This window comes from Anas platyrhynchos, chromosome 1 (genome assembly GCF_047663525.1).
Source record: "Anas platyrhynchos isolate ZD024472 breed Pekin duck chromosome 1, IASCAAS_PekinDuck_T2T, whole genome shotgun sequence".
In the NCBI taxonomy this organism is placed as follows: domain Eukaryota; kingdom Metazoa; phylum Chordata; class Aves; order Anseriformes; family Anatidae; genus Anas; species Anas platyrhynchos.
The window spans coordinates 85,908,444-85,932,649 of record NC_092587.1 but is presented as its reverse complement, the minus strand read 5'-3'; the positions used below and the strand labels follow the sequence as shown (position 1 = coordinate 85,932,649).

At 42.8% G+C, this 24,206-nt stretch overlaps 1 long non-coding RNA gene across 1 annotated transcript in view; it reads right to left on the bottom strand.

Moving 5' to 3' along the window:
* Positions 1 to 24,206, bottom strand: part of LOC110352277 (uncharacterized) — a 30,963-nt gene that overhangs the window by 1,883 nt on the left and 4,874 nt on the right. Inside the window, exons 2-3 of the long non-coding RNA XR_002400977.4 lie at positions 17,821 to 17,943; positions 16,182 to 16,304 (exon numbers count right to left, since the gene is read on the bottom strand). This is a non-coding gene — a long non-coding RNA (uncharacterized lncRNA). The remainder of the gene's footprint in view (positions 1 to 16,181; positions 16,305 to 17,820; positions 17,944 to 24,206) is intronic.

Sequence of the window (24,206 nt, the reverse complement as noted above, 5' to 3'; positions counted from 1 at the left end):
GTAGAGTGTTAAAGAGATAGGAAGACATTTGTTAACGAATTGCTCAAAGCTACAATGTCAAACACTCAGAAGTTTGTAATTGCCACTCTTTGAGTAAGAAAATGCTTGTTTGACCTCAAGTATGCACATGAATTATAAGCCATAGGCAACTGTCAAACCGCATGCCAGGCAGGGTTGGTATAGGACAGTGGCAGGAAGGCACGGGTGTACTGAAGCAGGGGCAGATCCTTCTGTTAAAAACAAAACAAAAAAAAATAATCCTAGGGGCCAAGGAGAGATACATTGAGAATGAAACCAATAGCCAGAATGCTAGACTGCCTTCCCCACTGAAACACATCCTCCTTCTTGTCTGCCTGGTTCCCTTCCTCTCTCCCCATGCTATGGAGACTCAGCTCCACCAGTGATGAAGTGCTGATATTTCACTCCTCTGAAAACTGTTCCTTTCTCCAGGAAAGTGCTGGAGCAGGCAGCAGTTACCACAAGAGATACTTCAATGGGGGGTTTGCAGGTTACAGATGAGTGAGGAAGGCTGCCATGCAGTGGAAGAGAAGACCACCACCTAAGGGATAGAGAAAAAGGGACTTCACCCTTCACCTTGCTCCACTGCCTCCACCAAGGGATGAATTCACCCAGAAACAGATTCTAGCCCCACAGAAAGATCAAGATTGTGAACAGAGGAAATTCAGTGAGGGTAGGGACAGACAAACTCTAGACTCACCTGCATATCCCACTGACATCATATGTTAGGAGCTATCAGTATTTTTGGGGAGGTATCAGAACAATGAAAAAGTCTAATGGCGTGCCCATTGCTAGCAAAAAGGCACCCTTCATGTGTGAACTATGTTTTGTTTTTTGTCTGCATGGCAAAATATAGCACTGTGTACAGTCAAGCAGAGAGTTTTAATCTGCTTGAACGTGTGTAGATAAGAAAGAAATAATTAACTGGGGAAACATGGGAAGAAGAGACTGCCCAATTCCCCACAGCAGCTCCTCAAAGGCACAGAGCTGGTGGAAGTGGTCCAGGAGAAGGCTGTCCTGGGAGCAAGCTGGTTCTCTGCCATCCTTTTCACTACCTGGATCAAGCAGAAGCTTCTGTTTTAGCTCACAGCAGCAACCCAGAGCCTCCCTTCCAACACCCAGCAATGTCTGGTATCCCTTCCGAAGGCCTGCCAGGGAAGGTTGAATCAAACAACTCCATCTGGCTGCGTGATGCTCAAGAACATAAGAAAAAAAAACATCCACTCTTCCCAAAATCTCAAGGCTGCTGTGAGAGCAGCATTCAAGAACTGCAGCCTGGAGTTCAAATTTACACACACACAGCAGTGTAGGCAAGGTTTACAAGCCAAGCCATTTTTTTCAGGAACCTCTTTCCACCCAGCAGTTCATTTTTACCCCTCTTGGCACAGAGCTGTGGGGACCGTTTATTGCTAATGGTAACTGAAGGCTCCATGTGCAAGTCAGGCCCTTCATATGAATGGAATTACTTCATAATTGCAAGTCTAAGGACAGGCAGGAAAGGGAAAACAAGAAAATCACAAGACCACAGAATTGCAACTGTCTTTGACAAGAAATACAACTCAAAATGCATTCAAAGCACTACCTGTCTATCAAGGCCTAATAAAACAAGCAGGAAATGGGAGGTCTGCTAACAATTCAGCATTTGTATCCATCAACAGAAAAGCAGGGCCATAGCCCTAGCAAATCATCTCTGCAGCTGGTCACCTGAGTTTCAGGCATCCACAGGTGAAATCTATAATGCAGCCTTAACAGCATCATCTCTAAGGGGAGGGTTTCCATTAGCTCTTTGCAGGAAATGTAGCAAACAGTTTCACTGAAAGGCACCTCTTAAACACGTTTACATAAGTAAGCTTTCATTTACAAAAAAGCAGCCTCAGTCAGTCCACTGGGGTTTTCCCACCACCTCCTAAACTTAACAGCAGATGATCTAAGAGCAACCAAGTAAGCACCTCCTTCCCTAATTGCTCCTCTAAAGTGTCTTTATGCACAGGGTGGTTGTAGGAGGTGGGGTTTCTCCTTCCCAGGTTCAGGGAACTTGAGGCTGGCCTATGGGCCTGCTCTCCTAAGGAGGTTTATTACACCAGCTCTCACTACATTATTTATTACTTGTTTGCTCAGCTCTTTTAATTGCTTTCTTACTAGCATTATACTCCCTGCAGTCCTCTCGGTGAGGTACATGCTTCTTCACCTCCTGTCCTGTAGTGCTGAGCTCTGCCCTTCGGATGCCTGCTGCTTGCTCTCCCTCCTGGAGGCATCATTTTGGGACAGAGATGAGCAGATCCAGATGCCACAGGAGAAGGGCACATTACGTGGCAGCATGCCTGCCAGCTGACTTGCTCTTTTAGGGTGCTCAACTTTGCAGGTCCCACTGTTTCACCCTCCCCCAGCTGCCTCACGAGCAGCAGCACCTCCTTTCTGCACTGAGCTGGTCCAAAGATAGGCAAGAATTAGTATGTAATAGTCATTATTTAAGACCCCATGTTCTATGAGCCATCAGTATCTAGCACTTGGCTTATCACTAAATGTCAGCTCTTAAAAAATGCAATTATAAGGAAAAGCAATTTTAAGTCATTATCATAGGCTTTCTAAAGTGCATTTGTTTTTCTCCAACCCCCATCCTTCTTCTCTCAAGGTCTATGCAACTGAATTCATTGGGACAGCCTGGCTTAATAGACAGGAAGAAATAACGCCTGTACAGTGCTCTGCCTTCTCCCCACGCCTCGAAGTGATTGCTCCCGTGCACATTTTTCTTCAGTGAAATGCGCAGGCAGGACTGAGGGGGTGCAAACCTTTTGCCAGCGTTCTTTTGGGCTGACCAGGCTCCATTGTGCCTCAGCAGCAGGGCTGTTCCTAAACCATGCTGCTGAAAAGTGCATACCACACTGTAATGCAGTCGCTATATATAGTCTGTAAAGAGCTTTTGGAAACCATGAGGAAAAGAGCTATTTGATGTACAATAAATTATTAATTGTTATTAGTTACTATCTTGACAGGTTTCTGTTGCTCAGCTACCCGCCACCCCCAATTTGGGGAGGAAGGGTGGCCTTTCTCCCTTCCCTATTTTTGCTTCTCCTTTTTTTCCCCTCTTGCCGCGGCCCAGTTTGGGACTGGCTATCTTTGCACCTTATGGACAGATGACTGACCAGGTATCTTTTGTCCCCACAGCTTCCTCCAGCTCCCCTAAAAATAATGGGAACAGCAGTGCAGTAGCCTCTCTGAGGTCTCAACTCCAATAGGAACCACTACAATCTGGATTTTGCCTTTGCTTCTGCAAGCAGGTTTCACACATGTGCTGACCCCAATACCTCATGTCTGACACAGCAGTCCAGGCCATCCACTGACATCACCTTCATCTCTTCCTATTTCTAATATGTGAAAAACATTGCTTTTTACCTTGTTTGTTAGAGCTCACGTGTCTTGTGTTTCAAATAGCCTGTGCACATGCTGACTCTGTCCTGTATAGGAGAGCTTGGTATAGAGAACATGGGTATGGCTGAGGTGAGCAGAAACTAAAAGGCATCACAGCATCTGCTAGGACCAAGCAGAGTGCAGCTCAAGGCCATAATCTGAGTAACAGAACTCAGGCAGCCTCTCACATGCTTACGATATTACAGCTCTAACATCTACCTCATGAGGAAGTTCTCCAAGAAAGTTAAAGTGAGGAGAACACAGACCTTTACTCAGCACTATCTAATAGGCACGTGCCCCACAAAACACAAACCACTTTTCAGGGCAGGGGTGAAGCCACTGTGAGGTGAAAGCTGATGCTGTGTGGTTGTGGAATGGCCGTGACCACAACTCTGAGCTCAGCCACTCTGTGCATGGCCTCACTGGACTGCTCAATGAGTCACAGAATGAAAACAGTAGGAAGGACTCACCTGTCCTTATCCCCAGACCAACCAGCAAAGCCTCCAAAACCTCTATACAAAACCAGAATAAACACTTCCTCCACAAGTAGGGGAAAATTATTCACTTCATTTTAAATGGAAAAACCCCAAAAATGTCACACGAGAAGCAAAATACAGGGCAAGTCTCTGTAAGTGATGGACTTGGAGTCACTAGCTTTCCAGGCAGAGATTTTGCAGACAGCAGCAGCGCACAGGTTACCCTCAGCATGTACAGCAGCTCCATCTAGCACGTGCCCCAGATCAGTGCATCTATTTGCTTGTCTCATCAGATGAAACAGTTACACCATTCAATTTACAGGCAAGCAGGAAGCCTCCTGCCTTCACCATACTATGAAAAATAAACCCTGTTGCCAGCCATGAGTGCAGCTGAACTACTGTGAATATGATTTACCTGCCAGGGCTGATGAAGACAAACTGGCTTTGGCATCATTTCAGAAAACCTGCCGGGGGGGGGGGGATGCTAGGCAGGGATAAGCACCTATCCTAGTCCATACTCTGACGTGCAACTATGCCCATGGCAACTGCACCCACAAATCTCCTGAAGAATGCAAAGGAGATGTATGTGCCCGTGACAGTATGAAACGTTTCATCTCGGCTGTTGGATATACAGCACTTAACGCAGGTAGGGCTCAGGAGAGCATTTACAGACAGATAACCTGATTTGGTCATCCCAAGCCAAGAACAAATAAGTGGAATTACCTTCACCTTGCACTGGAATCATGAGGATTAATTGCAAGATAAGGGACATTCCTTACTGTACAGAAAGGGATGGGAAGCAAACAGCAAAGGGAAAGGGCTAGCACTCTTGGGTCCCTGATCCAGAAGAATTATATACTTTATATACTATAAAAACTATATACTTACATACTTCACATACTAACAACTATATACTTTGTACTTTACTATACACTGAATACTTTCATATTATTCTAGGGAAAAAATACCGTCCCTATAATACATGCATGTGTGTGCACTCCCTGCTTCTGCAAAGAGTGCACCAGAGTGTAAAAACAGAAATTCAGAAGTAGAAATGAAATAGATTTTTTTTTTAAGTAGCAAACTTAAAACATTGCGAAAGGTTAGAATGATTTAGAACACCCAGCCTGAGCAGCCACGCTTGGCTGTTCTCAGAGTACGTGTGAGGTGACTCTGCACACAGGGCTCTTACAGTGGCCAGAAAAACTGCATTGCTTGCAACCTCTTTCATTTCCCTGCTATCTTTATGAGAAAGTTACCTGCTTGCTATATGGGGACACGGCACAGATCACTTCATGCTTCTCTGTCACGTTAAAGGCAAGTGCTATATGGGCAGAAGAGCTGCTCTCCTATCTCCTGTAAGGGGGAAATACATCAGCTATGCTGCCTGCTCTTGCTTAATCTTCTGAAGATAGTTTGTGACCAGATTAATGCCTCATAAATTTGCCATCGCCCTTCTACAGGGCTGCACATATGCAACTACTTATAATGCAACACTACAGTAACCTCCATAGGCTTCACCATTTCAATTATATCATTGCTGCCAAACTGGAAGCATGCTCCCTGTTGGACCAACATTATGGTATTGCTAATAGCAAAATTAATTGGTTACCACCCTTTTGTTATCTTTGTGAAGTAGCTATCAAAAAGGTGACATCATAGCATCAACACTACTGATTGATTGGCATTGTGCAAAGTAGTGCCTGGGATATGGTTTGCTCTAGCAAGAGATAAACGAAATTGCAGAGGATCATCTTCAACACCATCCTGCATGCTGAGATCAGAGAGATAGGAAGACTGCACTTAGCCACTCTAATTTGAAAGTTGCCACAGAGGAAGCGAGCAAAGATCAGATAGACTCTAGCCATCCAGGAACCAGATTATCCACCTCCTCTAAAAAGAGGCTTTGTTACCCTTCTGTATCATTTACCAAGCTTGGAGAAACAGCGGTGAGAAACGTAGGTGGTAACAAACATGAGGTATAGCAGTAGTGTTATCACTAGTAGAGCAACAAATTAGTATTGTCATGACAGAAACTGAGCTACAACTAATAATGTCCAAACCTCTCATTAGTTTGTTAGCCAAAAAATCCACATAAGGTTGAAAGAAATCAGATATCACATGCACAAGTGGAGCAAAGCAGCTGTGTCACTGTTGCATGAGATGGGTACAAGTTGCCACTAAATTATGTCTCCCAAAGAAAATAAAGCCTTTCCTTAAAAAAAACAGGATCATTGTGAAGGTCATTTAGATGATATAAACAAATGACAGCATCTTGACTGTGTACAGTAAGGAAGTTCACTGACATATCACTGAGCTCAGGCTTGGCAGTTTCAAGAGACACAAAGAGATCAGCTAAGGAAAGCAGGACTCGCCTTGGCTCTTCCTTCTGGAGGAATGCCTAACATATATTCTTTGGTTACCACAACAAAGAAACCACTCAAGAATATTTTGATATTGTTATTTAAGTTGACAGTTATGAATGACCATCAAAAGCAGCCTACTCAGGCACATCCGGAAAACTCCAGCTGAAGCTATCACAGTCAGTGATTTTAGTGGTATGATGTTCAGTTACTTCTGTTGCAGTTGAGAAAATGAGGAAGGGAACAACAAACAACTCAAATATAACTGAGAAAGTTCACTTTTGGAAAAATTCTACCTTTGCAGACTCTTCAGTGAAGATGAGGTGATAGTAAGCTGCAAGGGGGAAAACAAACGAGAGGTGCATGAAGAGGCTTTCCAGGAACAGTATTTAAGAGTTCACTATGCTGTGTTCCCCCCCCCCAATCAGCACCATTTGCTAAAATTGTTGAAAAAAATCTTCTATCTCTTGGTCCTTAATTCCAATTGTTATCAATAATACCAAAGACTATTTCATGTCAATGCTGCTCACTTATCTACACGAGAATGACAGTGGAAACATTTTACTGTCCTCTTTTTCACACTGCGTGGATGCAAGCATTTTGTGATTTGGAGGTCAGATGATTATCAAAACATGCAATCACTTAACCAAAGCTTAACTCTTGCCTGTCAGTCTAGGCACCATCTATAGAAGTAATCTGAAGTGTAAGAAGTGAGTGAAGGACAACTCATCTACTATATGAGCAGATTCACACACAGGTCCAAGAATTGGCCACACCTCGTTTGGGCAGTAAGTCCTGGGGGAAAAGTGATGCTGTAATTTATAGATAGCATCAACAGTTTCTAATGCTTCATAGTTCTCAATCCTCCCTTATAACCTCTGAAAAAGTGATAAGCGAGATCTGCTGTGCACTGTAGGTAACACAGAGAACCTACACAGGTGGTGAGTCAGAATGTTCAAGGTAGAACAGTGAATTCCCATTCACATTTCAATTTTTAATTATGTCTAAGTTTCTCAATAAACATCTTTTTCTTCCTGAAATTCAGCATGACTAGATCACTTGTCAGAGGAAAATGCTTCTGTAGGAAAATTATATGTCATTTAGAAAACATTTGTAGAAGTCTCATAAAAGTAACAAGTATTTTTCTAGTTTCTTTAAAGTCTTCAAATGTTTCTCACAGAACAGAAAGAACCAAGCCACCTATGTCTGTAAACTCCACGTTTGTTTCATGTTTTTCCTCAAGGAAGATCTATGCAAAATTAATTCCTGGAAGGACAGCAAAGCCCTTTCTACATTTAGAAAATTGATGTAATTACATTGATGGCAACTTTAATGTACACAGTGCTTCACTTAACTTTGGAAATCATGGAAGCTCTCCAGCAGGTTTACGGACTCGCTGGAAGTTACATGGAGTACATAACCTCAGAAATCTTGAGTCCTTATGCTAATTAGTGAAGCAAGAACATTAACTCATTTTTTCCTGTGCTCGTCAGACAGTATTCCAGGACTACAGATAGAAATGAGGAATTTGCTACTCCAACATTGGGTGAACAGCTTACCTGTTGTTCCATCTTTTCTTCAGTCTTGTGTTCTGAGCCCAGAGGGAAGGCAAAAAGGAAGGATGAACTGAGAGAATTGATGGTGGCTTCTCAAAGTATCCCATCAATGTCAGATTCAAACCTCCTGATGTCATTAGAAGTGGAGCAGTTTGTTGTCATTTTTCTCCTGTTTATATTAACCCTGCAATCCTGCTAAATAAAGTGAAATTACAAGTCTGGGGGACTCTTTACTCTTTTTTTTGTTGTTGTTGCTTCTCATCCTACTTGACTCTTCTGCTTAGTTGCTGAGGAACTGTCACCTTGTATAGCATCCATGGGTTCTCTGGCAATCCAAGCCAAAAAAAGTGAAAAAAATTATCCAAGCAGCAGATGAAAAGCAGTAAGCCAATAGGAAAAAAAAAAAAAAAAGGAAGCAATGGTGTTGGGGTAGATGCAGTTGTTTGTGTGCTCTGGAAATATCAGTAATGATGAAGAGGCAAAAAATTGCTTTGAAGACCTCTATGATCCTTTCCCTATTCTCTGTCACCCTGGAAATGACCTGTGTACATTGGAGTTCCTTTCTCCCTCTCCCCCCTGCCCCATTCTTCTCTTTCTTCTTCCCAGGACTTAAAAGATGTGGTAACCTTTGTGCTTTTTATTGTGCAGCCAGGAAATAAAATTCCACTCAGTTAAGCCACATTGTAAACAGAAATGGAGCCGTCAGCTCAGGTAGATTTAGAGTACAGAAACTCAGAAATTCAAAGCCAGACAACCTCTGAGCAGTGCCATGATTTGAGGAACTGCTTTACTGTCCTTTACCTGCCCTGGCAGGTACTACAAAGTAGTAACCTGCAGCTATTATAACTAATAAGAAAACAAGAACCCAGATTCTATTTCTTCCACTATCATGTTTAGAGGGAATACTTGATTCCTCGGCTTAGAGGAATGGTCAAAGGTCTACTTCTGACTACAGTTTCACTGGAACATCTTGAGTCCAGAGCCAAGACAAGAGGTCAATCACATCAGATTCTCACCACCACACATTAAGGCAGTTTTTGTTTTGAACAGAAAATTGGAAACCACAAAGGAAGGATCTCTGATGATTTTGGGAAGGTTGATTTGTACAGGGACTTCTGGGCTAACAAAGAAATTGCTCTTAAAGTCGTGGCTCTAGCAAAACTAAAAGCATTTTAAAGTTATAGACATGCTGGTTATAGGGAGAACCACAATTAAGTTGAAGTTCTATGCCTATGTGGTAAGAAATCAGGGTGAATATTCGGAAGGAAAGGACTAGAGTTCACTGGAGAAGAGCTTTCAGTTCATTGTTTGGCAAACAGAAGAGCAGATCATGTATCTCTACCAAAAAGTATGACCCATTTCAGGTGACCAGCTGATTTACCAGAAGACCAAGAAAGGTAGTGTCCCCCGCCACCTGAGGCCTGCTATCCTGTGACTCTTCAATGTGAAAAGAATATTTCAACATCCTCCAGTTTCTTTGACCTGGTTCTGACGATATGGGACTCCTCTCACTGGACCTTCAAGGAGACATTTACTGCATCTCCTATGTAGAGACAGGGCTTCCCCTTGCATGCTGTATCTCTACTCTAGAGGCAGTTACGCTGCCTGGCTTGAGTGATATCCACCATTTGAACATTCCCAGCTCAGAGGCGGCTTCTGTTTTGCAGATTCAGTGCTGGTACAGTGGGAGTAGTACTATTTCTGGGCAGTTTCAGCCAGGCCATAAATCTTTTGTCACAGATCAAGTCAAACTGGTATTAAATCTCAAAGTCTGTAAGACACAATGCCAGATTAAGCCCTTGGAAAAGGAAATACAATTCCAGTGACTGCCAACACCTGTTTGCATGAGATTTTATCTCTTTCTTACTCACTATCCCCAATACCAATGCCCTGTCTGCTTTAATTGTCTCTGAATTAAGCGTTGCTCTGAAAAAGAGGGCATCAGGCTAGAGATGGCCAGGAAACACTATCCACAAATTTTCTCATATTGCCAAAAATTTTTCACTCTACACTGTGTATAATATAGCTGGAGTCAGGACAAAGCCATGGTGTCTGCATAACTACTCTTCCTTTAGTGCTTTCATGCCAACACCTCTGTTGTCATATTCTGTCTGCCTAGTTTGTCTTAGATCATCCATGGGGCATTATGAGCACAGCCCCTCATCAACACACCAGAAAGAATCAATTCAGCACTCCCAGTCTCTTCAGCACCCCAGGATGTGTGGATGGTTCCTGTCCTCCATTCCCCTCTATGGATCCAATTTTGTGAGCACACATGCCTCAAAGCAACAGATGATCCACATTACCACACTCAAGCCACAACTCCAATTGTTGTACTTATGTACGCTGTCTACTAAAACCTCTTTGGACCACAAAGGGCATCTCAATGTGGTCAGTGGAGTGCTGGTAGAGGGAAGCCAAGCAGATGCTCTCAGCAAGCATTACGGCTTTTACATATGCTGTGGAGCTCCCCACTTCTAGAGCTGCAAGAGCCAGACAGGCCAGACACCTTAGTATAAATCCCCCACTAGGCATATGTGAGCCTGCTTAGCTTCTGAGTCAGTCAGCAATGAGTCATTGCCCACTGGGGGAGAAAAAACAAGACCTGTCAAAGTTATTTTTCAAAAACAAGAAAGAATGATTCAAGCATAACAAATAGGTAGGCATTTGGCTAGACGGGGGAGGTCCTTGTTCCTGCATTTCCCATCTCCCACATCCCAGGTGAGCACTCCAGCAGGCCTACACAACCAACTTTTCTCCCCACTCGATGATTATGGGGACAGCTAATACAAAGTAGAATAGATCCCTCAGGCAACACTAAGAAAGAGCTTCAAGTACCGAAGAAAAAAATACGAAAAGCCATGGCTGTTGGGAACAGAGGAAGACAGGGGTTTTTATGTATCTTCCAGCTTACTTGGTAAAACCCTTGGCCACCACGCTATTTGGTACTCAGGTCCTGCTGGCCTCTTTCATTACATATTCCCAGCTGAGACCAAAAACTCTTTCCAACTACAAGTAATACTAAAACCAATCAGTTCATTCCTGTATATATAAGAAAAATCTGACAAGACTGTCAGAAATTTCCCCATTGAGCTTCTGTGAAAGATGCTTCAAGAAATAACATTAGTACAAATATAAATACTAGGCATCCAAGCTACGGGTCAGCAAGAGTTAGATATAAAAGAGTCTGACCTTGTTTCTCAGTCTCCATATGCCATACTCATTTGCTGTGGAAGCATTCAAACAAGCCAACAGTTCCTTTTCATTTAATCTTTTTGCCAAATCATAAATCTTTCAGACAGCTCAACTGGAATTATTCATACACAAATGATCAGCTACTGGAATGTTTTTTTTTCCCCCCAGTTGTTCCTCTCCTTCAGATTCATTGGATATTAGGCACCCCCTCACAGTACCCATAAGATGCAGCCTGTCCTTTTTGATGGTATACGAAGGCAAAAACTACTTTTGAGCTTCAAATGAGGGCATAAAGGTCTTGATATACACAAAGGAAAAAATAACTGTTTACTACTCCATGGAATCATATAGAAGTATATATTTTTCCCCCCTTTTAAAGCAAATTACCTTGGAAATCAATTAAGGTATGGACATCCGAGTGTCAAAAATTGCTGGGTTGATGGGAGGGTCACCAATATCAAAAAAAACTCTGCGACTTGGTAATCAACAGAAGCATAACAGAGGAAAAACATCTAGACCATGGTCCAGGTATCAGGGCAAGAATTTAATATTTTCGTCTGTTGATATATGTGGATCGAATTTTTAATAAAAACTTTGTAACACCCTTTGCTATTAAAAGAAAACAAGATGTATGCAGTTGAGAAGCCACAACTTCTAAAAAAGCTTAAGAGGAAAAAAAGCTTTCTTTATCTTGAAAAACATTTGACCAGGAAAATTTCTTCCTGCTCAGCGTCTTCCATAGCAAGTCTCAGAACATCAAAGACAGACTGCCAGTTATCATTTGACTAAGGTCATTATTTAAATTCGACTGTTAAACCAAAGGACAGATTAAGGCCAGTTGAGTTTACAGCTAACAGGGTTTGTAACAAACACAACTGCTGTAATCATAGGCAGCCCTGACACCGTACCATGTAGGGGTAAAACAGATACCTGTGTTCCTAAAGTCATGAGATAACAGGAAAACATTCCAAAAGACACAACCCTTTTTCTGGCTCTAACTAGTCCCAATGGATATTTATCCAACTCCTTTTGTGAATTTGTGAAGAAACCTTCAAAAGCTGATATTCTATGCCCTTTGTAGACAATCTATTCTAGTACTTAGTTATTCCTATGGCTAGAAAGTTTTTCCTAATGTTTAGTCTACATCTTCTTGCTGCAATTTAAGCCCATTACTTCCCATTGTATCCTCAGTGGACATGGATAGCATCCTATTATCTCCTCAGATGCAGAAGGTCTAACAGCAAATTCAGCTTCCCTCACTGTCAGGCCTGGGCCTTAATTACAAGATGATTTCAACTCTCACAGCTCATGTTTGTATATACACTATGCATATTTATGGCACATACCAAAGATGACTGCTTTCAATGGATTGCTGTGAGGATTTTGTTGTGGTAGAGAAAACAAATTGCCATTGCTGGCATTAAAGCACAAGAAGCATTTTTCATGCACCCTCATAAATGCGTATTCCATACACATATATTTACTTTTCCCCTTAAAAGCTATATTGTATACATCGCCTGACAGATCTGAGGGCAACCTAATGCTACCACAAGCGTGCTCAGTCCATATCTGCATGCAAGCACCCAAGCATGCACACACAGTCACAAAGGCATACGAATGCTTATAGATCTGTGGCGCAGACTCACAGATGGTGTAAATCAGTGTCGTCCCTACCCAGCCTAACTCCTGTTCAAGTCGGCCATAAGGTATGAACAGACACGTACGCAGCTCCCCATGTCTACACAGCCATATGGGCATCATACCCATGCGGATGTGCATTGCACACCTTCCTGGCCTGATGGATGCTGCAGTACAGCTGCCAGCCTGGCCACCCAAAGCACAGGCTTCGATACCATCGAGTTCCCATCAGCAGAAAACTCTGGCTCATGCACGAGAGGAAAGACTGAGCAGCACCGTATAGTGCAGCAGAACCCTGTTGAACCAATTAGGGTTAACACATTTCTGGTTAATGAGAGGTGCCGGTCATGATTGTAAATTAATATTTTCCAGTGGCTACCCATGCACTCAAGTGTCAGTATTGATCAAACTTACCTCTGCCCAGTTAATGCTGATGGATTCAACAGCAACATACGCCTGCTCATCTGTTACCCAATTAAGATAAGCCCTCGACTCATCCTAATAGCTGTATTTATTGTCATCAGGAATATTGATATATCTGTGCTAACTGCAAGCCAACATACACACGGAAGCACACGCAAAGGATGTGATGTTACTCTGGGAATTGTCCCGGGCTCAAGACACATTGAGAAAGCACTTTGTCAGCCTTCATGCTATTTTGTCCGGAGAAACAATATTTTCCATGGGGACAGCAAAAGTAAAGGATACTCCTTTCTCTAGTCTTCCTAGGGTAGATTTCCCCCCCCCCCCCCCGCAGAGAATAAGTGCAGAAAGCTCTACAAATAAACTGCTTGGCTCTTAAAAGACTAAAGCAAATGAAAGCCTCATGTTGCATAGGGAGTCCAGCATGCGAGAAATGCTGGGCATGTAAGGAAAATGCCTATGGGAGGAACCAAATAAGGATTAATGAGCATCTCTTTATATGGTTCTCTACATTGCTAGCCTGACTCTGAATCAGAAGCTGCTGGGTAGCTAATGGGCCTTGGGTAAGGGACATGACAGCAGCTGTCTGTATAAAGCAAACAAAAAAAAGACTGTAGCAAAATTTAACATTTTCCTTGCAGTGCAAGGAGTTCTGAAATGCCCACACATGATTTAGTGAGCAGCTGCCCCTTCCTAGAAAGGCACAGACCCCTGCCCCTACCAAATGGGGTATTAACTGTAGGAAGAGATCTGGACTCCATTTCCTCAGGAAAAGGTCATACTCAACTAAAACAGAAGTGAGAGCTCAGAGGAGGCCAGTTCATCTCCACAGCCAGAGTGTAGCACTGCCAACCCCAGCCAGAGCACCCACCCTGTGCAGCTGCGACTGCATGCTGCGGTATATAAAGCTGAACTGGAAAAGAGCTGCGGACGCAATGCTTAATGCTCAACAAGTTAGAAAGCAGTTAACACAGGCCTCTGCGCGTCTTCATTAAGAATCCCTTTTCCCTGCCATCTGAGCACAAATGAGACAGCACCATCTGACTTGTGCAGAGGCTGCATTTGGTCCCAGGGAGTTCGCTGGGACCTCAAGTCATCAGCGAAAACCTGTCTGGCGTTTTTCACAGATTGTAGCCTCAATCATTCTTCCAATTTGACAGATGCCCCCAAGACATCTTGTAGGCCTGAAAGCATCCTATTAGGCCACAGTTAATGGCAGCTCACACTGAGTGCCCAAAGTTTGAACAGGGTTTTGCAAATGGACCCTTTTAGCCCACCAGAGGTAGAACTCACAAGCCTGCTGCCACACAGCAATCGCAGAGCTGTTGCTGCTGCCGCTTCTGTCCAATCTGTCCTTTAGATAAGTGAAGGACACCTATCTCCAGGGCTCTCCACTTAGTACTTTTCACCATTCACTAAATTAAAAAGTGAGCAATTGACAGCACACCTTATTAAATGACTCCCCCCTTCCTCCCCCTACCACCATGGCCATGTTTTAACAGCCACAGACACTTTGCTGGTGTCTTTTTAATTTGATTTAACTAAAAAAATAACACACAAAGCCATTTGGCCTTGTGCCACTCAACGTACTGCTATAGAGTAGGCATGAGTTATGGGGCAATATTTCACACCCTGTTGTGTCTTATTACTTAACTAATAACAATATTTACCCAGGGTTTTCCCCGAGCAACTCAGACAGGTCTAAAAGAAATCTTGATTAAAGAATGACAGCCAAAGTATTGGATGTTAAGTATAAATAAGAGTAATGTGAAGAGTGTGGAAGAGTTTACTGTTGCATCCTGGTAGTTTGCAGTAAATCAGAGTAATATGAAAGTTCCTTCTTCAGCAGGCCTCCCCAGTTGCCAGCTCTCCTGGCAGCCCATGTAGAGTAGAGAGCTTCCAATCTTCTCGCTTGCACTGACAAGTGCAACTGTTGTAGGCTGCAGCTGCATCGTGCAGCAGTAGCCTTTGCCTGCCAGAGACCGAACCTTCCGCCCTAAGGCCTTAACCACTAGAGCTAAAAGAATAATTAGCCACCCCTCACCTTTTCTGAGGCTAATCACTGAGAATTATCTTGTAGCAAACTAGTTAGAGCATCGCAACCTTCATTTTCCACCAACTCCCTGCCACTCATCAGTCTGTAGTTAAAAAAAAAAGTGTGTGATACAAAGCAACATCTCTCAATGTATTATCTCTGGAACTCACTGCTGAGGCAGTCAGAGCCAAGGACTATGCAGATTAGAGGGAGTGAATGTCATGGGTAAAAGCACCTCTGTTCAGGTTAGAGAGGATATGACATTTTTTCCTCTTTCACCAGTTAAGCAGCAACTGCCTCTTCAGTAGATTATTCCATGTTCCTGCACTTTGCAATTTCTGCTGAAATAGTCTGAGTTGCCCTCTGTTCAAGGCAGGATACAGAGCTATCAAAGTCCTTGTCTCACTTCCTTTGGTAATTCTCCAGCTGACTCAGGGACTTAAGTTACACATCCATTCAGCTAAGAAAAGCACTGCAGATTCCTTCCAACCCAACCGTACTCAGAAAACTATTCTAATACTGGAAGTAAAAGGGCTCCTATCAAAAGCACCTAAATACATTCAAATTTATGTTTAAGTTGCTATTTGCCTGACTGCCTCAGATTACTTGCCCGCTGGAAGTAGGGGAAAAACCACCTTTCTCTGCAACTTCTTGTTTGGAGTCCTCCCCTCCACCAGCTTATCAGCCTCTGATTTGACCCTCCTGTGAGAGTGACTAAAGTCATAGCCCTAGCAGGGATGTACACAAGCCAGGGCTGAGCACTCTAAATGATGTCATCTCTGTAAAGTTACTTTGGCTGATGGATGGGCAAAATCCTGTAGTTGTTGCTCAGGCAAAACATCGTTCCAAGATGGTGAAAATTTTGAATGAATAAAGAGTTTAGAATTTGGTCCAATGGTAGTAATTTTAGGGCAGGCACCTTAAGGAGCGTGAACCTCACCTGACGAGGTGCTGTGACACAAGGTGCTCTCATGATCCCAGCCCACATCATCTCTGCAACAGTCCATCACTGGCTGCACTCAGCCAGCAACTGCAACAGACAGTGACTGAGAAGTGAAACAACATTTACCTCTTCCATTGAGGCTCTGCAGAGCTTGTCTCTTCAACCTTCAGTATTTCAGCATTCTCCCACGTTGCTCCCTTCATTGGGAAGTTTTTAATATTGTTCCTTTCCAAGAAAGGACCTGTAAAGCTGCAGGAGAACCTATGGGTAAATAGCTGGGCACTATTTACCGTTGCAACATCTGTCTGATTTCTGTACTCAAGTTAGAAACACTAGGGAAGGTGACAGCAGTACAAGGGCAAGGAGACACTGAGATCCTCTCTTCCCTCCTCACCAGCAGGGAAAGGAGCCCTATGAGCCAAGCAAAGTGTTGTGTGGAGGTGGTACTGATGAGTAACTATGGCAGCAGGGAATAAGACTCCAAATCTTACTGAGGATACTAGTCCCAGCCAAGGGAACTTTTTTTTTTTTTTAATACTGACATCAACTGCATTTGCAGCAAGTTTTACCCCCCCCTTACCACTTACTCCCCCTCCAGCCCCACTCACTTTCCCATACATACTCTCAGCTATACCCAGTCTAACTTTCCTTTCCCCAGCTCTGTACACTTTCAGGTCCTACCCAGCCTGTCCCCAAGCCTTCTTTTCCCTACAGAAGCACCTGTAAGCCTCGCTAGCCTCCACTTCTACAGCTCTGCCAGTTCTGGTTAGAAATGGAGACCCCAGTGATTCAAAGCAGGCTTGTTATTAGCTCTGCCAGCTGTTTCATCGCCCTGCCTCTAAGCATGCCAACCAGAAAGGCCTTTGTTCTCCAGGACACCCTTCCCAGCTGATTCTGACTAGGTGGCTTATCACCCAGAAGCAGCAGCTTCCACCCTGGCAGCTTATTGCTACACCCCAATCCTTCTGTGCTAGGAAAAAAAGAGAGCCTTCACCCTCCTCTTCTGGACCCCTACTATTTGTCTTTCATTTCTTTCCTAAAGGGTGGATGGAGTGAATTGTACCATCTCTTTTGGCTCAACTGCTTCTGCCAGGCATTTTGTATCACCCTACAGCAGACAAAGCTTGGAAGGAAAGAAGAAACGGCCTTGGGATAAGAGATCACATCCTTGTGAGTTAACTTAACAGCCAAGGGGCTAAAAAAAAAAAAAAAAAAAACACATTCCAAAAAAAAAAAAAGATATATGTGGCAGACAGTATGGCTCTCTATTAGGAAAATCAGGATTATGCTTTAAATGCAAAAATGCAGTATGACAGAACCTCCCTGTCCCCCAACATTACCATACATATGCATAATAGTCGCAAGGTATTAAGGGTAAGTAGGTTGTTCAAATGGGTTCAAGGCTTATCCAGCAGAGAGAAAGCACCCAGACTGATCAGACTTCAGCCCACAAACACCACCCAACTGCTAATGTTTGGGGTTACAGGACAAATATCACAGAACAGGGGAGGCAGGAAAAGAATGACGCCCCTAACTACAATTCCCATCAGCCCTTGTAGAACCTCAAGCCACCCCGGGAAAATTATGATTATTGCAGCCCTTTAATCAAACACAAAATAGACATCTAAACAAGGGGAAGGTCATGGAAGGTCATTTCCATTTTGTCTTAGCCTCAGGAGGTAGCACTTGAGGAGGGCTAGCAAGGACTATATATCACATTCATCTCGTTTTCCACTGGCACAACCTTAATTTTGAAAGCACTTGCCTTCCATTCACCAGCGATCTTGAACTTCTCCTGTTGAGAGTCACCTGTCCAGACTTCTCACTTTCTCTCTGCTGCTGCATTTTTTCCAAATTCACTCTTCCAGTGTAGGTCAACATCAACATCCTATGATACAATTGGGAGAAGAAAGCTCAGAAAAGGAAGAAACTTTAGGTGACAGACCTAGAGAGGAAGGCCAGATCCTTAATACAAGGGGGCTCACATGGCAAAACATCTCTCCTCTGGATGTACAGCACATGAGCTGCATTTGGAAACACCTGTGGAGGCAGCAGAGACCCCTGAAGCCCACAGGAGTGAGGACATGGTGGGGGGAGAGGAATGACAGAAGTGTTTCAAATTCAGTGACAAGATCTATGTAGAGAAACATGACTCCGTTAATAACACTCTTCTACAGCCTCCTACTTTTCCCCACCCATTCACTTAGCCCCATTTCTTCATGTGAAATAGATTTCAGCATCATGTCACCTCCCAACCACTTCCATAAATTCTACATCCTTCGTTCTCTGCACCCTAACTAACCTCTGACTCTGACCCCACTTGTCCAACTTCATACACCTTGGCAGGAACACTAGCATACCTGTGCTTGCTTCCATGCAACAAGCTGCATTTCCTTACTCCCTGTGCTTCCTAACCTCTGTGGCAGCCATTCTCCAGTCAGAGATGCTGCAGACTATTTCATAAAAACTACCTCCCTTGTGCCTGAGGCACAATACCTGCCAGATATGACATCTTTGTGCTGTGTTACTACTCTATCCCCAGTACAAAAATCTTTAAAGCCATGGCCATAACTGTAGTGCCATTTCTGTTTTAAGACATGTTATCGGGAGTCCTGCAAGTACAGACCTCCAGTTCCAGTAAAGACCATGTCCGTCCTTGCACAGAAATTAAATAGACTTCTAGTGAGAAAAATAGTGACTTCAGATTCAGGAAGTGGTGTTGTGCTGGAAATGTCACTCTAGGGAAAAGCACATTTCTGTGTGCAGTCTCCCTGTAATAGAAGACTCACCTCTGAGAACAACACAGTCAACAAGTTCTGAAAGAAAATGGAAAACATCCCAATTTTATAGCTTTGCATACTATTCCTGAGAAGCCACATACACTGTATAAGACAAACTCATATGTCAAGACCAGAAAGAAAGATTATGATTTTGCTTGATTTCCTAGCACACATCATTGAACTTCAATTAAAATTTTCTGTATTAAGCAAAGTGCCCATGTTTAAACTGGAATCTCTCTTCAAGACAGCAGCCCAGTCTGGAACTGAACATCTGATATATGGGAGAGCTACCATGTCTCTAGTTATTTCATTCTGAAGGAAAATCATCTTCATTAAAAATTCTTTACCTTTTTCTTCATCACTTTTCTTTTGTGTAGCTTGCAACTACAGGCTCTTGTCATTGCTTTCTCCGCTAGAACTGCTGAAATCTTAAGTAGGTAAGCAAGGCCTATGGTTATGATACTTAATCTTCTCTAAACAGATTGAGTTTCCCAAGTCTTTCATTCTGCGGCAGATTTCCAAATTTTGCATCATTCCAGTGGGCTCTTATCTGAACCCCTTCCAATTTGTCAACAGGCCTTTGATACATTTTGTAACAGTTAACACTGCAAGATAAACCATCATTTTAAAACTTTCTAGGCTTTTGTGTGCCTCATTTGTCACCCCCAGCATTACACATAACTGCATACCATATGTGTTAAAAAAAAATCACACACAGGAGACTCAAAGGTCAGAAATTAAACTAGAAAATATACACAGCAGAAACCAATCAAAGCCTCTTTCTCTTTTCTTCCAGCTCTGCATGACAGATGCTACAGGAGCTTAAAGTACCTTCCCCAGTGACTTACCCAGTTCAAAAAGAATGGTCTGACTGATTCTACCATCATTTCTTTGGAAAACCATACCCTGCAAGGTTTGACAGAAAGTTTTCTTACCCACCATATTTTCCACATGGTTAACTTCATCTCATTTCTTTTACACCCTTAAACTGTTACGTGAATCTTCTACATCCCTACACAATACAAATTTCATCTTATTATTCCTACTTCCCTAAGCCAATCTAACACCACTGTTAGTCCTGCATCCCCATGGCAAGCTCACTTGTCTCACATCCAACCCTTAAAATGCCTGTAAATAATCCTAAAACCTTAGGTGGACTGGTCAGCTTACACTTGCTTAGTTTTGGTTTCCATACATCACTGCCAATGAAAACTTGCAGTGAATTCCTTGCATTTCTTATCTCTAGGAGTAATTTTTAATTGAGCTACCCAGATTTGTCTAAACTGAGGTATTATTACTGCCATGGATGGCCCCCATCTTGCCGATCCAGGACTTGTTACCTCTTCTTATAAAGCTCATAATTTCATATGATAACCGTTTCCATTACACATTTGATTGTCATGCACATGCAAATATGGTTAAATTCCACCAAATCCAGAAACACCCACCTCCAGAGTAAATGCAGCAAGCACACGTGTACATAAAGCTCTCAAGGAGGAGGGTGAGTGTTAGCTAAGCATGTGATAGGACAAATGACTTTTTCAGCAACAGGAAAAAAGTTTGTTCCTCAGCCGAGTTTTGGACATGTTTAGGATTTGTTTTTAATCTAGGATACAGCCAACAAGTCTTAAACTCCCATCTGTACTTCAGGCAGCAAGCTCGTATAAAGATCAAGACCAATCCTGCTAGTACTGTAGATGGGACATTAGACTTGCCCGTATTTTGGGCACATCCAAGACCCTTGCCTAACCTGCAGATAGCTAAGATTGCCAAATCCTTTCTCTGCTACAAGAATAAACACGGCTATTAACATGTCTCTTATTTTGGTGCTGTCCCCATTGCAGAAAATCTTATCCACTTTCAGGCAACAGGAAGACCAGAAAGCACGTACCGGCTTCACACCCATTTGTCTGAAACCTTAACCCTCCAAAGCTGGGTTTTAACGCACTCTGAGGGTGAAAATGGTCTGTTTCCAAGATCCCATTCAAACTGGTTACTTAGTTTGAGCTGCCACTAATTGTGGCTTAATTACAGAATCACAGGATATGAGATTTGCAAAGATCTCCTGAGATCAGTAGAGTAAGATATTTTCAAGACCACAGGTTTTCTTGTGCATGTCAGTCCTGACTGATACCCTACTAAGCAAAGGAATATCTGGTTTAAAGGCCACCCCACCAAACAAAAGTTCTTTGGGAAACCTCAGCACATATTTTTATGTCCTGCTTCTCTCAAGTGATGATCGTCATGTCCTCCTAAAGGCCTAAAATGCCCTATATAAAAACATTTTAATAGCAGTTATCCTGAAAATGCAGCTGACATTTTGAGGGGAATTAAAAAAAGGCATTTTGGATTTGACCAAAATGATACCAAAGGAAAAAGTGTAGATGCCCTGTTTTGGCAACACTATTGCAAAATTTCTGTTCTGGCTAAGCTCCAACTGCTTCCGCTAACTTTTTGGCCCAGCAACAACACTAAATAATCCATTAGTGTGCCAGGTCTGTTTGGAACCCAAAGTGAATTAGTTGCTTTTTGGCTCAAACTTGTATCTGAATATCCTCAGTTCAAGATAACTGATAACTTAGCACATAGAAAAGACTCCCCTTTGAGCCATATAAACATTTTGTTTCAGTGACAGATCTTTTTCCAGATTTATAGAACACACCTTTCCCTGGAGCTCAGGTCACGTTTGCATAGCTGAATAAAAATACCATAAATCTCCCTCTTTTCAGCCATAGAAAGCCAGAGGATTCATTCCTCCTGGGATCTTCTTAAGCAGCTACTTATCTCATGGCCAGACCTTATACTATTTCTTTTGGGGTTAGCATGGCCTCTTCACCAAGCCACGCAAGGACTTTCAGAACAAGGAACTTCAGCGTTCAAATCAAGTAAAAGATTACTCACAATGCCAGCTAGTGGGATACTTCCACAATACTTCGGCATAACACTAAACATTGCAAGGGATCTGTATATTAGATCAGCTGTAAAGACTAATTATTTGTAGTTCATGCGATTCACTAAAGAAACAAAATGGGGGAAAGATTGTTATAGAGGGATGACCCAAGGAAAAGGATCTATGTCCTGAATGTTAAAGCAGTGGGTTAAGGATGAAGACTTCGGATCAGAGACCACTTCATGCTGTACTAGTCATTAATAAGGTCTCACACTGGTAGCTTGGAAACTGCTGTGGATTTTCCTATCAGAGCTTCCCTGGTGAAGAAGATCAATCTCCATTCCATAGTCTTGAGTGAGCAACCCCAAAGGTTTCTAGTAGCTTGAGGCAAACACTTCAACCACCACATTTTGACCTTTTAACCCACCAGCACATCTGATCACCAAAGAAATCAGAAAAATGAGAAAGGATTTTAGCCCATAAACAGCCCATATGCTAATCCTTGTCATATTGTGCTCTCCCTCTGGACTTGATTATTGGCTCCATTATATGAAGTGGGACATTTGGACTACAGTTTCAAAAATCTTTCTAGTGCATGCATGAAACAATCCCGTATCCTCTTGTGCTCTGTTAATAATCTGAATATCTGCTTGCTTTTATTTGGACACAATGTCTGAGTCCTGTCTGGCTGCTGAACAGACTTCTCCCAGACGAGTTTGAAATGCATTTGGCAGTTCCTTGCCCATATGTGCTCCCTCAGACATGCCTCCTAAAAATCACACCACTCGCTCAGAAATCAACACGTGTTCCCCTCAGACATGACAGGTACTGTTAGCCTGTGACTTCAGCTATTTTAACATAGTCAGATGCTACAAACATTAGTCTAGTATAACCAGCTAGCAACCCTCTATCAGTAATGACATGGCAGTTTACAGTGCTTGATTATAGACTAAACAGACTATTTTCTAGTAGAAAACTTGCCTCTACACTAAATAAAAAACAGCAGGGAACCTACTAGGGACACGGTAGCCCAAGAAGACGTATTTACACAGTCTCAAGGCATATGAGAAGGTGATAAATTAGATGTAAAGAGTTGAGCTTAATGTTGCAGGAGTGACACTTTGATCATTTTCTTTCCTTCTCCTGCCCCTCCCTCTCACTCCCATCTCCCTCCTCCTCCTTCCTACTGCTGGAGATGCATTTCCACAGCATGCAGCCTTTCCTCTCTAATAAAGTTTTTCTTCCATCATAAAGAAGAAAACCTTGAAAGGGATGGTATTTATGGAGAGCACTAACCTACGCTGCATAATCCTTAGGAACTGGCATGGTACAGGACTGATGAAGCTTCTGAGTGAAAGCATGCAGCAGCTTTCTAAAGCGAGCACAGGGAAAGTCTGGGAGGGCTGGAGCTCCCAACAGCTACTACTCAACCAAACATGACTATCTCTGATTTCCTCTCAGCATCTGTAATTGTCCTAAGCCAGAGCCCTAAGAAGAAATAAAAAAGCCAACAACCACCAAAAAAACCCACCACAAGTTATGTGAAAACTGTGCTGTATGAAGAAAAGGAGAGGGGGCAATGCAAAGATGGGAGTAAAGGATCAAGAGAGAGAAGGTAAGAGATTTATTCAGCATTTCCTTGTCTGTCTCCTCCACAAACTGAATCACAGAAGCATGAAAGTAGATGTATTGAATCTCAAAGGAAATAAAAGAAGTGGAAAATTAACTACTGATGAAAAAATAGCTGTGTCCAGGGATTCCTGCATATCAACTCTGAGCTCCCTCTTATCAGCTTAGAATAGAAAAGGCCAGGGGACTGGGGAGGAAAGGTCAAACACGGAGGGAAAACACAGGCAAGCAAAAAAGGAGAGCTAACATGGAAATCAAAGCAAAAGAGCAAGACAGAAAAGAACTGATCCCATTTCAGACAATTTGCATGCATTGCTATGAGTGCCATTTCCCAATTTCAGCATCATGAATGGGTGAAGTTGGCTTAAGGCTGAGGCTTAGAAAAACCACACCACTTTCTGCCTTTTTTCCCCTTCTTTGGCAACAGGTTGTAACACTGGGCTGGGGAAACCTAGTACAACAGCAGCTGCCACCATCTGCACCAGTGCACAGATGAGCCAATTGTGAGCTGCTGTGTGCCAGGTCTGAATCAACCTCAGGAGCTCTTTCTTCCCTGCTAGTTGCTAATGGCTTAGACACTGCACACAAAGTTGGCCTGTTTAATTCTGGCTGCCTTCTGGGCCTTGCAGTTACCTGTGTCTTACACTGTTGTTTCCCTTTAGTTTTAAACAAGCTTTGCCTTTATTTACTCCTGGTCACCCATATCCACTTTGACCTGAGTAGCCACCTCAGGTTTCCATATTATGATAGATAAATGTCTATCTCCACATTTTTCTGATCACAGAAAGGTGCACTGCCATAATCTCCTTGGAAATCACTAACAAAAGACTGAAATAAGTGAATATCGTTACT